Genomic DNA, 12198 nt, shown 5'->3' on the forward strand with positions numbered 1-12198 from the left:
CCTGGCTGTGAAGCTACCAGCTTTTTATTTATTTGAAATCCTTCCAATAAATAATGAAATTTTGCCATAGAAGGTGAACACCAGGTTTTGAAACAATTACCAATACTTTTCTTATTCGCTAAATGCTTTTATACAAATGAAAACGTCATATATCCTTTCCACAAAGGTTGGTTAAGTTGTATCTTTTCTTCTCCCTCCTCTTGAAGCAAAAGCTGTTGGTTTGCAGCACTTTTGTAAATTAAGAATGATTACATCAGATCTTCCTGCAAATTCCCAATGGGCACATTCAGGACAAAATACGCACTTGCCAGTTCAAAGTGCTCATCCAAGCACTGAATGTGCCCAATCTCTTGGCATAAGTTGAACACACTCAAGAAAACTGCTCCAAAGCAAAAGCAGGAACCCTGGTGGCCCAGTGATTGACCTGCAGGGCTCCTGCCTGACAGCTGTTCACAACACAGAAGTTTGGGGAAAGGTCAATTGCTCAGTGCAGAAAAGTCTGCGTTCTGCAAGAAGAAAGTGCCAAGTCCAGTCCCTAGCATCTCCATTTAAACGGCTCTCTAGTACCAAGGAAGGGAGGCAGGTAGAGCAGAGTAGACTGCCAGCTGTCAGTCAGGAATAGATAGCCCTGGCTCTATCTCCAGTTTTAAATGCTTCAAAAGGACTGCAATGAAAATGGGAGGAGGTGGGACTCAACAGCAGCCTTTAGAAAATCTAAAGAGAGCTTTCTCCACACTGTCAGAAGCCATGCCTTTGTAGGATTCCTGAGCACATGGAGTGAATCCTCTCTGGGTACAGTTGAGCAAGGAGGGCGTTGATAGAGGAAAGGGTCTGCCACATTTCATGTGCATTAATTATCCCCACTTTCCTACTTCTAGAAAAGCGCTTGGGTAAGGCAGTTTAATGTAGACATATATTCAAAGCCTTATTAGTTTTGGATAGGCAATACTGTATTAACATATGTATTCTGGCAGAGAGAGTTTTGTTCAACAGGTACACTATAATCAAAGAAGCTGGGGCCTCTTACAATTTCTTAAGAATTACCCTTAAGAAGCAAAGCATTTCCTTCTATTAGAAGTGGGCTGCTTCTTCTGTGGAAAAGAACAGCTTCATTCATCTGCTACACTGCAAAGCAAGTTAAAATGTGATAACACTATTTGCAATAAAGCCACACCTAAAGCAATATGTTTTGGATCAATGCCTTTAAATCCTTTTAAAAATGAAGGCATTTAATAAGTATTATACACAAAACCCATTTCTAACTCTAGAAAGGCAAGCAGTAAATAGTAAATTTAAAATTTAGAAAACCCAAATATTGAAAAACAGCTCGACATTTCAAAATGAGAAATTATAGGCCATAGATAAGAGCAAATAGAACAAGTTTCATCAAAGTCAGTTCTTGTAACCCTAAAAGAGTGGGAGAAGTTTATCAACAAGGAATACAGGATGGTGATTTGGACATTACTGAAGCTGTTGGTTGTTCCTTCTGCACTAGAGACCTACCTGGAAGTCTATGGATAAAACAGATTTTAAAAACCCAGCACTGGGTGCAAAGCATGGGATCTAAGCAGACACCAAAGGTCAGGGGGTTGGGGGCAAGAAGAGTTCTACAGCAAGCCTATTTCTCCACAGTGTTATTAGTAAAAGTAAATTTTAGAATCTTGACAACAGAGACTTAAGCACACACACTCAGTACAGTATGATATCCAGAATAAGGAAAGTATTCCACTGGCATCAAATATGTTTTAATGTAATCCAGCACTTTTAAATGCCTGCCTTTTTAAAAATCCCGGCAGATTAATTAAGCACTTCCCTCTGACCTTGAAACCCTCATTTCTTATTTCCTCTTTTTGACCCCTGATTTAAGAAAAGTAGGAAAATAAGGATAGTTATTTTAACACCTGCAATTATTCCAATCGTATTCTGATATGCATACAAAAGGCGAAAACATTTATATGCTTCTTACTGCCATTGTTAATAAATGCAGAACATAGTTTAACACTGAAGATTTGTCATTTAGAAAGTTAATAAAACTTCGTACAACAAAGGGCTCATCCACACCTACCTTTTGCCCCACACTTTCAAGACACAGCTTCATACTTTAAAGTGCTTTGTCTAAGCACCCCCTTCTTCTTTTTGCCATGGTGCTTTCCCTGCGAAAATCGGCACTTTAACACTGAATCAGAACAAAAGGCAATAAAGGGTTTTCTGTGGATTGCCATTTGCTCTGATTCAGCGGTAAAAGCAGAAAGGTTGGGAGGGGGATGCTAGGACACAGCACTTTGAGGTGCAGGCCTGTGCCTAGAAGCACGGCACAAAAGTCTGGACAAGCCCTCTGCGTCACATTTTGAACAACAGAACATTTACTCACATTGACATAAATAAGGTGGCAGCTAAGGTGGCAAGCATGTTAGCAGCAAGGTCTTCAAATGGTGTCAGATAATATGCATGTGGACTATGCTCTGTTAGGCATATTTTCTCCATGGCTGAAAATGCTACATTTGTATTCATGCCCAGATAATAGCTGAATAAATAATCTACTCAGTACATATACACTTAAGGAGAAGCATCTTTAACACAAAGAATTTTGCTAAAGTCTACTTCAAGTGCATTAGTATCAGTGTATCTTTCCAGGGCTGGAGGAAGGGGGTGCGGTGGAGGTGGTCCGCCCCGGGTGTCACCACTGTGGGGGGGGGTGACAAAATGCTGGGCGGCACCCATGGCAGGGCCTGCAGCACGTCCGAGCCACACGTCTCTCCTGTGAGTGATGGGGTGGTTTGTGTGTCTGCAGGCTCCGTGCTGCCCAAACGGTCCGCCCGTCACCTCTCTCTCAGCTGCAGGGCACCTGAGTGGGAGAAGGCAGACAGACTCCTCGGAGGGCATTTTGCCACAGCTGGCCCTGCCCTCGCAGGCGACTGGCCTCATCCCCGCAGGTGGCTGGTCCTGCCCCTGGGCGCAGGGCATGCGCGCCGCCCCTGGCACCTGATCGGCTTGCTCCGCCGCTGATCTTCCCATGCACCAAAATGAATTTTCTGCCCTGCTGTTGGCCTCATCAGAAGCTACCAGCATGTACTTTTAACAGTTCCAGAACTTTTTGAATACATACACCTAGGGGTTATATATCTTTCCGACCATGTCAATGTTGGCAGATATACCTCCATTGTATTGCTGATTCCACATGCCTACTAGCAGGTTCTGTAATAAACTCTGGCATTCACAATGATAGTCACATTATCACCAGTGTCATGATTTCCCCAGTGATAAGTCGGACAGGATAGAAATGGTTTGCCTAACTGCTGTTAAGAGCCTTTGGGGTGGAGGTGAAGGCAACATCTGTCTTACTTTTTATGCCAATGTAGTTATAGGGCTTTAATGTTGCTCCAAAAGCTTTGCAAGGTTTAGATTTAGCAAGAATTGGAATGTGCCACAATGTTTGGATTAAGTAAATGCCTGAAAGTGTTTTCAAAACTGTTGCTGGGTGAACATTTTTATAGCTAAAGTTAGAAGTTTCACAAATTATGTGCACTTGATATATGTGGGGGGGGGGGATACCTTTAAAAAGAGGCCAGTGAGCACATGTTTATAACTGGACCAGCAGTAGCTGTGAGAAAGGCAACTGAATTTGGAATACTTAGTACAGTTCTCATCGCCTCACCTAAAAAGGATATCTTAGTTTCGGGAAATGTTCAGAAAAGGGCAACAAAAAATGATCAATGGGATGGAACAGGGGCAAAACAAGGCTTTCTTTCACCCGGGTCAAAGACTCAGTTTGGCACCCATCCCACATGCATTTACCCATTGTCACACACACACATCTCAACACATTTGTTTTTAAAGGGCATCAAAAGTCCAACAAAACTTTGAATCATAGAACTGTAGAGTTGGAAGGGACCCCAAGGATCATCTATTCCAACCCCCTGCAGTGCACATATCTCAACTAGATCATACATGACAGGTGGCCATCCAACCTCTGCTTAGAAACCTCCAATGAAGGAGAGTCCACAGCCTCAACTCGGTACCTCTGTTTCCCCCTAAGCAAGATTCCTAGAGAGGAAGGGAATTTGGGGAGTGGACACACACACAAGATAACCTGCAACTAATTTCCCCTAAGGTAATGCATTTGTGTATGTTCTTTTCATTAATAAATGCATTTATATACAGACTTTAATGTAGTATATATATACAGTGGTACCTTGACTTACGAAGGCGATCCGTTCTGCGGCGCTCTTTGTAAGTTGAAACCTTTGATCATTGAAGCGTCCATTTTGCGCATGCGCGAAGCACGATTTTGCGCTTCTGCACAGGTGCAGAATGCACACGCGGTGAAAAGACTTCTGGGTTTGCCAACTTCGGAAGTTGAAACCTTCGGAAGTCGAGGCATTCGGATGTCGAGGTACTACTGTATTTGTATACATTACTTGGCTAGAGAACTGCACTGCAAAATTCAGAGAAGTAGAAAAGTTGAATGGTGGCTGTGTTTTGGCTTGCGAATTGTTTTGGAAAGTGCAAATTAGGTAAATTTGCTTTTTAATGTGTACTGAATCAAATTTCTCCCCATGCCTACATTTTGCACCATATCTTATGTCACTCTGAATGGTGCTATCTGGCTTTTGGGAGAAAAAAGACTTACAAAGCCTATTACACACGGAGAAATTTGGGATTGCTTACCCAATATCTATTAACATAATCCAAGGAAAATTGAATGACCTATGAAGATATGATATTGTATCCTACATAGGAGAAATGGACTCAGAGAAGAATACCCGGGGCATCCACAAACAACTTCTTTTGAATAGGTTACTGAATCTACTTCGGATTAACAGACTAACATATTCCAGTGCTCTTCTCATGCCATAAAGGTTACAAGCCTGTCTGAAGGGAGAAGCAATCGCCCCTCTGATGGAATAATAGTCTACCTTCACAGATCTCAAGAAATAAGCCTCAGCTCTATTGATTAGTGATCATTATTCATTTATTTTGTATCCCTCATTCCTTTATTTCAATAAGCAATTCCACCTTCCAATTGCCTTTTGGCCTACTGAAGTACAGAGAGTGTATGTGCTTTCAGTATCTCAATACAAATACATTGCAGCTTCATGCCACACCTTGAGACTCTCAATGTAATTGTATAAAACCTGACTACAAATTCCTCCTAAAACAGGGATAGGGAAACTCGGCCCTCCAGATGTTTTGGGACTACAACTCCCATCATCCCTGACCACTGGTCCTGTTAGCTAGGGATCATGGGAGTTGTAGTCCCAAAACATTTGGAGGGCTGAGTTTGCCTATGCCTGTCCTAAAATCTGCATATATCACAGAATATGTACTTAGTCACATGCAAAACAAACTGTGGGAAAACAGGAACACAAATACATATTTTGCCTTAATGAGTACAATGTTGACAGCTTTACAGCAGTTGGCAAAGTGACATATTGCAAAATTATCTTTGTCAACATTCCAGCATGTCTGTGGCATAAAAACAAAAGGCAAAACACACAGAAGGGTTGGGCTTCTGAAAAACAATATAACAGTCCAATACTGTCTTCCAGTTGCAATCACTTCCATGTTACCCTTGCACAGGTGGAGTCGACCATTGACAGAACCTTTATGACAGAGAAATCCCAGTCAATCTTGCAGAATCAGAGCGAGGGCATATGCAGTAGAACCAACTGTCGTAAAACAGATGCAGCAATACTGCAATGAAGATGTCATAAGGTGAAAGATGCATGTATGGTTCCTCTGTCTGACATGCAGCTCCCTAAAGCTCAAGGGCCCTTCAGGAGCAAAAAGCTGGCAATTTCATTCCTCTGTGATGTTCTCAGGACCCAGGCCACCACTGAGAGTGCTCAATAAACTTATTATTGCTTAATCCATTATTCTTTTCTAATGCTACTTAGCAGAAGCAGGTATGCCCACAGGAATTGAGGGGGTGGGGGTGGGAAGTACAGTGGTGCCTCGCAAGATGAATTTAATTCATTCCGCGAGTCAATTCGTTTTGCGAAAAATTCGTCTTGCGAATCGCGGTTTCCCATAGGAATGCATTGGAATTTCTTTTTTTGCTCATGTTGTTGTTTAGTCGTTTAGTCGTGTCCGACTCTTCGTGACCCCATGGACCAGAGCACGCCAGGCACTCCTGTCTTGCACTGCCTCCCGCAGTTTGGTCAAACTCGTGTTTGTAGCTTCGAGAACACTGTCCAACCATCTCGTCCTCTGTCGTCCCCTTCTCCTAGTGCCCTCAATCTTTCCCAGCATCAGGGTCTTTTCCAGGGAGTCTTCTCTTCTCATGAGTATTGGAGCCTCGGCTTCAGGATCTGTCCTTCCAGTGAGCACTCAGGGCTGATTTCCTTCAGGATGGGTAGGTTTGATCTTCTTGCAGTCCATGGGACTCTCAAGAGTCTCCTCCAGCACCATAATTCAAAAGCATTCATTCTTCGGCGGTCAGCCTTCTTTATGGTCTAGCTCTCACTTCCATACATCACTACTGGGAAAACCATAGCTTTAACTATACGGACCTTTGTAGGCAAGGTGATGTTTCTGCTTTTTTAAGATGCTGTCTAGGTTTGTCATTGCTTTTCTCCCAAGAAGCAGGCGTCTTTTAATTTCGTGACTGCTTTCACCATCTGCAGTGATCAAGGAGCCCAGGAAAGTAGAGATTTTGCTCATAGGAACGCATTAATTAAATTTCAATGCATTCCTATGGGAAACCGCGATTCGCAAGACGAATTTTTCGCAAAATGAATTCGTCTTGCGAGTCACCATCAGAAAAATTCGTCTTGCAGGGCATTCGTCTTGCAAGGTACCACTGTAATAATAACTAAGCAGACATAGGCAAATAGCATCAAAGAACAGGTCTTTTGCGATAGATCTGGGGACTGAATTGTGGTGAGCTCTAGGTAACTTTGATTCTGCAAAGATTATAGTTTAGGTCTATTCCTTCATCGTTTCTCTATGAGTTGTCTCCCTTCACCCCATCCAGCCCTTAGTTATTGCTACAATCAACCTCCTAGCCCCGCCTTGCAGTTCCCTGCAAAAAAACCCCAACACTTAGTATTCTAAGTGGAATAGCAGCCTCTCCTTTCCCAACTGACCCTAGAGTTTTCCTCCAGCAAGCACTTAAGAAACAGTATTTAAGTAATATTTATGAATTACTGGAAAGCATTTTTAGCCATTTGTCGGAATTTGATAGACAGCAGATCTTGCCACTACATGCCCTGATGACCTTTCGCGTCACTGACAAATCAACATATCATTGGTTTCCATTGTCTCTTGTATTGCAACAAGTGCTTAGCACAGTGATTTTTGAGCTTGGTGTGTCAAAATTCGCCAAAAAACCGAGCATAACTGGGTGGTGTGTCACTTCAAGAAAAAAACCATAATTTTGTGATATTTATAGTTTAAATAACAAAAATGTGTAATTGTAATATATAACAATTTTTATATAGTGTGTGTGTGTGTGTGTGTGTGTGTATATATATATATATATATATATATATATATATATATATATATATATAGTATTTAATAAGCCAAAAACTAATTATTTAACCAAACGAAACCAAAAACCCCTTATTTATCACCAAAGTGCCCAGAGTTGTTGAGCTTTTTTGGGGGGGAGCTGCTGACCAAAGTTTTGGAGGTTTTTTTGGGGAGTGCAAAAGGTTTTAACAGTGGGTTTTAACAGCGGAGACCAGCTGTAGCATGAGGAGGAGCAGGAGAACAAATGGGGAGGGGGGACAAGAACAACAGCACAAATGGGCCGATGGGGCACGTGCCAGCAGTGAGGGCTCTGCATGTCACGTCTGACACGCGTGTCATAGGTTCGCCATCACTGGCTTAGCAATTATGTTAGGTTTAGCACACTGATTCATGGGCTCAACTACATAACACTCTATGAAGAAAATGTTTGGTTTTGCACATTTCCCAACGGCATCTCCCAAGGACTTTTCACTTTTAGATAAGCAGTGGCATGGTGCAGGATAGCTTAATTGCTAAAAACCATGGTGAAACTTTACACTACATCTAAAGAATATATCTATAAAGAACTCACAGAATACTGCTGCAACCCCGAGGTTCACTGTCTGTAATCAGTTTATATCTAGAGCACAACAATTTGTGATGTGGAATCCCAATATCCTCTTAAGGCAGTATTCCTGTAGCAGAGATGTCAGATTCCCAGCAGCATTCAAACCACATTATTTTGGTTATTATTTGGGCCATTTTAAAATGAGGCTGCATTTTTAAACAATTTTTAAATCTAAATTGTATTTTAATCTGCATTTTAATCCATTGTTTTTCTTCCTTTTATGTTTTATTGTAATTTTATTGATGTCAGCCGCCCTGAACCCGGCTCTCACTGGGGAGGACGGGATATAAATAAAATATTATTATTATTATTATTATTATTATTATTATTATTATTATTATTATTTTGTTGCATGGGATTTTTTTTTCTCCCCCAGTTAGTACCTGCACTGCTATTCAGAGTGGTGCAAGAAATATGGTTGCAGGAATATCAAGTGTACCTACTGAACCTAATATCACCACTGATAAGCAATAACCACGCCTACCACTTCAAGGTCTATGTAATTTGGGATTTATTTAAATATTTTTCTAATTTGAATCTTAACTTTTAAAATATCTGCAGTGGTTGTCTAGCACCCAGATACCCTACAGCAGTGTTGCAGCACTCATCTAGTGCATAGTTTCTGTTTGTTTGTTTTCGAAGGTCAAAATGGTGCAACATTACGCTCCCCTTCCAGAATTTGCTCATGTCCTTAGTCCAATAGACAGTGGAAATGTTGAAGCATCTAATAGCTCAGCGGGAGGGAGACAGAGATACAAACAACAACATGTCTTTACCCGACTTGCAACAATGCTATTTCTCAACAATTGCATAGGGATGAGATACTGAGCCACTAGACTTAGACTGGTTCTTTTATAATCCTATCAGTAAAATACTGAGCAGTATTCAACTAATCCATGCCATCAGCAAAAGGATTTCCACTTGCACAATCCTTTCCTATTCCAGCCACCCTCCCCAAATCCACTGTAGAGGGATAGCGGAATGTTCACATATAATTATGTTGTATTCTATCCATTGTCTGGAAAAGTTATAAGAAGTCACACTGACTTCATCGGAAACAATCGTAAGTGGAGACTTCAGGAGGGCAGCTACAAAAAAGAAGAAGCTGATTAATAAAAACCACGGTATTTAAACAAATCTCTTTTAAGAAGAGTATTTTATTCCAACCAAGGAATGAAATCAATGAAACAGTTTGTTACACGTTGCTAAATTGACATGGAAATGTTTAGCCAAATTGAGGTCATTATGGAAATAACGACACACTGAAATGGACCAGGACTAAGCGATCCTTATTCATTACTTCTACGTTTTTCAAGTTCCTAGCCTTTCCCTATAATGCTACATTGTTTTAGAAAAAAAGACACTTTGTGTAAGAGATGAGCCGTACATCTATTATTTTCTTGTGAAAAGCCTGAAGGAGCTGAACGGTGACTATCAAACAAACAAATCCCAAATAAAAATGTTAAATACTGCCATAAATTCTTACCAATATGGAACTATCTACTGGTGCAACACAATGCTTAATTCAACAGGATTCTAGCTGAAGATGTAAACACTCCCGAGAAACAGAAATGGATAATTGGTTCTAGCTTAAATGAAAATTGAATACCATTGTTTTTCATTGTACACTTTGTGTTCTATTTCGTGTGCCACATTGGGCAATTAATTGGAATGCGGCATGAACCAAATATGTACATAATTAAGACAATATTTCTATTCACCCATCATGAAAATTGTGGTGAATGGACACGCGGTGGGGAAACAGGAAAGCCGGCAGCTCACTGCCATTAACTGGAACAGGGTATAAAGATGTATACATGTAAAAAGCCAAATGAAGGAAGTTCCGATCACTCGTGATAAATAACTATCAAAAGTAAGGAAACAGCAGGAAACACCAGTTATCAGGCTTTGCAACAGTTATGCTAGTGGACTAGATCTAGAGAATGCTTTGGATCTATACAGGTTGCCCAGTGTGTATGTAATGTATGGAAAGAACAAGCTTGCACATATCTTCAGGAATTCTTGGCATATGAGACAACACATATCACTTCAGGAATGCCTAGCTAAGTAACGCTCTCCAGGACTGCTTTGGTCTTATGGCACACACTAAAGCAAAGGGGATGCAGGCATGCCTGAGCTTCTACTGGACTGTGAGTACTAGCTTTTATCATGCCAGGGGTTCTATATAGCACGCAAGGCTCTCACAGTCTCTCTCCCTTTCTTTCCCCCTGGATGCACTGGGAATTAGTTAATGCTGTGCATTTATTCAATCAACAACATCTGCCAAAAGGGCAAAGGAGAATGCCAATCATCCTGCAGGGTCTACTCCAGAGGTGACAAGGCCTCTTTGCAAAGGCTGTGTTCTTTGGCCCCAACAGTGCTGAACATGTCAATTTCCAGGACATTGCTGAACAGAGGTGGCAGCTGTGGGCAGTCAATAAGGCTGTTATATTCTTGTTTTTAACAATGGTGGCAAACCTTCCCATGACACTGAGGCCTTGGCAGCTGCTCAGGGTTTTCAGGTACTGACGCTGGGCATGCTGCCTTGGTAAAAATCCCTATCAGAGAAGGTCAGTTATACAGTGGTAGCTGTTTGGGGCTAGTTTACAGCAGTCTTTGCTATCAGCACTTTACATGCTGATTGCCATCACTGCCCAATTGAAATTATGTTTTGTTAACATTTCATATGGTTGTTATGGTCAATCTAAAAAAGCTTCATTTTAACTAAGCCCAAGAATGTAGGATGCATTTTGTTAGGGACTTACTCTCATGGAAGTTTATGTGGCAAGTCACACCATAGGTTTCCAATATAAATTTTATTTTTCCCTTGTGGTTGTTTTTTTTTTTAGCTATCTGTGCACATGCACTAAGAGTATTGCACAGTAGAAAAGTACAGCACGTCATTTCTTTCTTTCTATTTTTTTTTAAAAAAACAAAAATTAACAGTTAATTTAAAGCACTGTGCCTGTTTTATAGAATGGTCTTATTACTAAGCCAGGGGCACATGTACCTGACTTGAAATATGAATATAGTCTAAGTATCTGAGAATGTTGGCATGGCTGAAATTTCCCACTGTGTCTTAGGAACAGAGCCAATCATAAGCACGGGTCTTGTGGGGCTTCTTCCAACACTACAGTTTAGTTTGCAACACACAGTGCTTTATATTTGTGTCTGCACCTTGCTAGTTTTGATTTAAGTTGGCTTCTGTGCAATGGAAGCCGACAGGGTTTTATATTATAGTCTCTCGTGTTTTAGTTTTGTGCCATTCTTAGTCAGTGCAATCCAGAGAAAGTTAGTTCTGTTTCAACTCTTTCTTAAGAGTGTTTGGAAACTTTATTTTCTTCTTTGGCTAGCCTTTGGTGTGTTTGAACAGAAAATGGTTTGTAAATTTTATAAACAAAAAGAATTTAAGAACATACTAATTTTACTTCACTGTTTCCTGTCAGACAAAACTAAAGACCAAATCCACAGGAGAAACAGGGGGGAAATATCTGAAAAGGTGCTGAAGAAAACGGGGGTATATGTTTTTTAATTGCCCGATGCAGTTTGAACTTGCCACACTCTCCTAAGGCTGTTTTCGTTCCCCCTTCAATAAACTCTTTTTAGGGCAAACAAGATAACTTTACAAATTAAAATCAAGCAAACTTATACTGTAATGCGTACTTCATAACGCTGGATAGCTGCCAAAACAGTTTGACAATGATATTTGATATTGGCATGCTTTGTGTATATTACTGTCCATCCTTAAAGAGATTTATCCCATATATTACGGAAAGCAGCAGCCAAACAATAGTGAGGGAATGAGACTTGTTAGTATGGTCTTTCTTTCTGCTGCACGAAAAACTTAATTTCACCCCACCACACATCTCCTTTTCCAAAGTCATGTCAACAGCGTCTCCTTTGAGTGGCCCAGGGGTAAGCAACATGGCACCATCCAGAAGTTGTTGAACTACAACTCCCATCTGCCCTAGCCAGCATGGACAATGGCCAGGAATTATGGGAATTGCAGTCCAGAAATATTTCAAGGGCACCAGGTTGACTACCCCTGGAACAGATCACTATAAAGAGCAATTGTGTCAGCTCTGCAAAAGTAACAGATTTTTACATTTGACACA

General features: G+C 40.9%; 1 protein-coding gene across 1 annotated transcript in view; it reads right to left on the reverse strand.

The window, feature by feature from the left end:
* Window positions 1-12198, reverse strand: part of CCDC146 (coiled-coil domain containing 146) — a 60086-nt gene that overhangs the window by 41852 nt on the left and 6036 nt on the right. The gene's annotated exons all lie outside the window — the stretch shown is intronic.

The sequence above is a fragment of the Zootoca vivipara genome, chromosome 10 (genome assembly GCF_963506605.1).
Source record: "Zootoca vivipara chromosome 10, rZooViv1.1, whole genome shotgun sequence".
NCBI classification, from domain to species: domain Eukaryota; kingdom Metazoa; phylum Chordata; class Lepidosauria; order Squamata; family Lacertidae; genus Zootoca; species Zootoca vivipara.